Below are 5006 nucleotides of genomic sequence, written 5' to 3'. Positions count from 1 at the left end.
TGCAGGTTGTGTGGTTATGGGATATATACAATAAGATAAAGCATAAATCAATCTCCTCTAATCCTCTTTAGAAGCACATAGAATGGGTGTAGTGTTTGTTGGAAGTTTGATAAACTGTGAGCAGCACAAGTCATTACATTACAGGAATCATCCAAGTTTGTTAAAAGTGTGGTTCAAGGAGAAGTAGTGGCTAGCCATGTGGGCCAATAGGCTGTATGGCTTTGCACATTTCTTAATGTGAGGAGAGCCCGAAAATGATTGTATCAAGGCCCTGTCCAATCACAGGTTGCGGTAGGTACTAGACCAAATAAAAAAAAAAGTTCTTAATATATTTTGTTTTTAGGTCAAATGTATTGTGATGTAATACTGCAGTATAGCCACTAAATGGAGCTGAGGATGATCTTAGATATACAGTACATACTTATTTTCTATGCTCCTCAGCTCCACTCACTGGCCATAATAAAGTATTACATCACAATGCATTCAACCTGAAAAGTAAATATAACATAAGATTTATTTTGTCGATATTCTCACAAAATGAACATTCACAGATTTTGTGAATTGTTTATAAATAGACCCTTTAGAGATCCCTGCACATACTTGCAATAGTTCATATCCCCCACTGCTACAGAATGCTGGCTGTTTAGAACAGGCACAGATCCAATTATTTCAGATTGTATTGGAGCTTGCCTTGTCCTTTCTGCCCCCACCCTAAACATCCCGATTGGCCTGCTGCAAGTATGGGCAACTTTCTTAGAAAACAGGAAAGTTGAGTGTACGGGGTAACCACCATTCTGACCACGAAATGCCATTGCTACAGGAAGAGCTCTATTTTCCCTTCTCTGATTACCTGGCAATGGAAGCAAAAGTATTTAAAAGGGATTTTTGCAGTGCCTGTGCTACAACTCTGTGATTTCGTCTGACGTTTTACAAACATGTTCTGAAAGACTCACATTTGTAGCAAAATATCAATCGATGCAAACAGAAACATATAACCTTTCACTCGTGTTCACATGGATGTACCAAATAATGGTGAAACCTTTAATAGCATTAGCCCCGAAAGAATAAATGACAGTTTAAGTCGGCCTCCAGCCTTCTGAACATCCCCGGTGTTGGGAGCGCAGCAGGCAGAGGGCCAGATTTGATGAGCTAATTGATAATTGCTCGTTCCATCCTTAGGTTTGAGGGTGAACTCAGAGGGAACATCTCATCAAAACACATTATTGGAAGTCCCAGCAGGCTCGGCTAGTGCAATTTACAGATTAAAACTGTGGCATCCTTGTCAGGCCCAGCATGTCTCCCAGACGCAGAAACGCTACTACATCTTAAGCTACTTATCGACCTCCCCCAAACAGTAAGTACAATCCCAACATGCAAACAAGAGCCGGACCGTCTCCTCTACATACCCTGACTGTGTCGCACAAGATTTTAATCTTGCAGCCCTTTTAGTTGCTGTTACTTAAAGCGATGCTATCACACAAAGTACAGTAATTATGTCCATTAGTTACCATGGCAACAGAGGCAAAGGTTAAGCCATCTGCTAGAGAGGACCCAGTGAAAATTATGGCATTATACCAAATTATTACGACTATCATTAATTAAAACATTTTATTTTTGATAACTTGACAAAGGGAATCAGTAAACCGTGTGGATGGAATTGCATGTAGCTGTCCTCACAAAGGTCATGCAAGGAACACAAATACACACAGTGAGGGGTTTCTTAGTCATATGACTTGGCTGGCGCACGTTTAATGTCAAACTGACTGCATCCCAGCACTGCAAATATAATGATGAACTCCGATGCACAAAGCCACGTCTTCATTCTGCAGCATCATTTGTTGTAACATTTTACAGGGCAGCAATTTGTGCCATGGACAGAAAGCAGATGGAAGAACATTTCAAGGATGTCAAACATTAAAAGGCTGCCCATGAGAAATTAAAGCAAAACTACACTAATATTAAAAATATATAAATATACGATTATAAATAATTATGTGTTATATAATTGCTGAAAAGCCTATTTGTAATTGAATGTGCCCAAAAATTCTCTTTCTTTTCAAACTGCCAAAAAATTTAAACATTTCTTCCTTGTAGACATGGTAACAGTACTCTGTGTACAGGACCTCCCAGAATTTTCATCTACCTGTTCATGTGACTGGCTTGCTGTTTTTCCTGATAATCTGTACATAGCTTGCATGTATCCCCTGCAATAGGGAGTTTCATCTTTGGTGGAATATTTTCAAGGCAATCGCATTTAAATGAATGAACGAATTAATGAACTGTGATTGGGTCAAACAGACCTCCCTCTTAGCAGTTACCTTCAGAAAGTTCTGGCAAGGTCCATATAATATATTTAGTTGATTTGAAAGAGATTTGTAGCAGTCGTAGTGGTAGTAGTAGTGGCCAATATTGCATGATAACACAATGCCCCAATCAAGTATGATTGCTCACTACAAGACACATATGGCTTAATACTTTTGTAGCGTAATCCATGGGAAGCCATTTTTTTGTTTAGCACTTTATTGCTACTCCTAGCTATTATTTACTAGCAAAAATAACTCAGGGGTGGTCCCTCTGGTTGTTGTGGAAATACAAGTCCCATGAAGCATTGCAAGACTGACAGTTAAAGGCATGACTCCCAGAGGCAGAGGCATGCTGGGATTTGTAGTTAATTTGTAGTGAAAGCACAGCTGGAGGGCCGGAGTTGCCGACAACTGCTCTAACTTAATGAAGAGACCGTGGGTAAATCTCTGTGTGGCAAGTGATTACAATTGCTTGTATAGCTTAGCCCTTAAAGCTGGAGGCAAAAATAAAAGCCACACTTTTATTAAATGCATTTTTTAAATGCATGCAGTGTAAGTACCTTAATGTGACATGATATCAGTCCCTGAACAGCAGAGTTTAGAGAAGGGAAGCGAAAAGGAGCACACTGTGTCAATCAGATGTTTTGCCGTTCAAGGGGCATGTTGATAAGACGAGAGGGTAAGAGAGAGATCAGCTCATCAGTGTGTGGCTTCTTCTTCCAGTGACAGACTGAGCGTAGGGAGGAGAACTGTAATCGGAAGTGACACTGCAGAAGAGCAAGATCCTCTCCCCAGCCATTCTGGCTGTGCTCTGTGGTGGAGCCGTGTAAATCTCAGAAATTGATGGGTATTTTCCACACATTGAGGCTGATCTGTGGTCTGAAGGTGCAGAAACTGGGGCTGATCTGAGGACTCGAGTGCATGAATAAGGGCTAATCTTACATCTAAAGTGCATACATTGGGGCAGAATATGCAAGCATTGGGGCTAATCTGAGGTCTGAAGTGCATGCATTGAGGCTGATCTGAGGTCTGCAGTGTATGAATTGGGGCTGATCTGAAGTGTGACAATTGGGGCAGATCTAAGGTCTGAAATGCATGCACTAGGGCTCATCTGAAGGTGCAAAAAAAATCAGAGTTGATCTGAGGTCTGAAGCGCAACAATTGGGGCTGATCAGAGGTCTGAAATGCACACACTAGGGCTGATTTGTGGTGTAAGGGTGCAGAGATCAGAGCTGATTTGAAGGCTCAAGTGCATAAATTGGGGCTGATCAGTGGTCTGCAATGCAATAATGTAGGCTAATCTGAGGTCTGAAGTGCAACAACTGGGGCTGATCTGAGGTCTGAAGTGCATGAACTAGGGCTGATCTGAGACCAATATATTATTTTTTACACTCATAGTTGTACTGTTAAAGACAAGTTAAACCCAATAATTCTTACAAATTAAATCATGAGTTTAAAGTGGCATTAAATGCAAGAGTTAGATCTTAAAAACTACCTTATCTATTAACAAAATGTATCTTCTCAGGTGCATCGCTCGGCCGTAAATCCTCAAATCATCTCTGAATTGGTGCTGACACTGTCCTTCCTTCTGGAGCGTGGCTACTTTTGTTCCCCATGGTCCCTGTGTGTGTTGTAAAGCAGCCACCACTCCAAACTCGCTCCTGTGATAGATTAGTTTACTCATTTGCATTGAGATTGTAGTCCATCATGAGCGCAAGCTTTTTTTAATAGTTAAGGGACTTGAATGCATTTTTAAGATGTAACTCCTGAGTTTAGTGTCACTTTAACTTGCCATTAGCAGTACAACTATGAATATAAAAATAAAAAACTAAGACTATGGCACGCTATTGTTCACGTGCACACTAGCTGTCTAATGCTTGTAAAAATGACACTTGTTCTAGACATTTGGTCACATTACTTTTGCCTAAGGGAAAATCAGATTGAACTATCCCCCAATTCACCAGAGGGCCAGGCTTTTGGTTACATAACCAGCACTAGGGGGGCAAAAAGTATTATTGCTTCAGGAAAGGTATTTCATCCTCCTATTACTCTTTTTTCATTGACATCTACAACTTAAAATCTGCTTTTTGGCCTATGTGCTAGGGCTTTTGTTCTCGTCAGAGGGGTTTTATATTCCCATACAAGTCTTTAAGGCTATATTGCTATATTTCCTTAAAAAAGCAAAATGCACATTCCCTTTTAAATGCATAAAATACCTACAAATTGTTTGTAAAGGATACTGAAGCATTAGAAAAAAAAAAAACCTCTGGCAGAAGATTAAATAGCTTGCCTGCAATGAGCCTAGATGGCTGGTGCATTCCAACACAAGGAAATCCAAGATGGCCAACAGCTCCTCAGAGACGGCTTCAAGATGTCAGCCACAATGCCAGAGAGACTGATTCAAGATAGCATTAGTGGTAAGTAACCTCCTGCATCTAATATGAAGCGTACTAATGCTCTAGCAAGCTGTCAGCAGCCCTGTGCCTGTGTTTAATTCCTTCTTTCAATAAAATGAGGAGTGACAGTTGGAACATTTAGATAAATACTTCAGGACCCTGCATCTTATCCATTAGAGAGCTAGCACAGCACAAACCAATCTGTCCGACTGTACGAGGCAATTTCTTTTTTTGTACTTATTTCCCCAAGAGAGTATATAAAACAGAATAATTAACGTAGGAATGTCATACCACAGCAATGAATATT

Source organism: Nanorana parkeri, unplaced genomic scaffold (assembly GCF_000935625.1).
Source record: "Nanorana parkeri isolate BGI_ZX_2015 unplaced genomic scaffold, ASM93562v1 scaffold218, whole genome shotgun sequence".
Classification (NCBI taxonomy): domain Eukaryota; kingdom Metazoa; phylum Chordata; class Amphibia; order Anura; family Dicroglossidae; genus Nanorana; species Nanorana parkeri.
The sequence above is the reverse complement of the archived record's forward strand: the minus strand, read 5'-3'. Positions refer to the sequence as shown.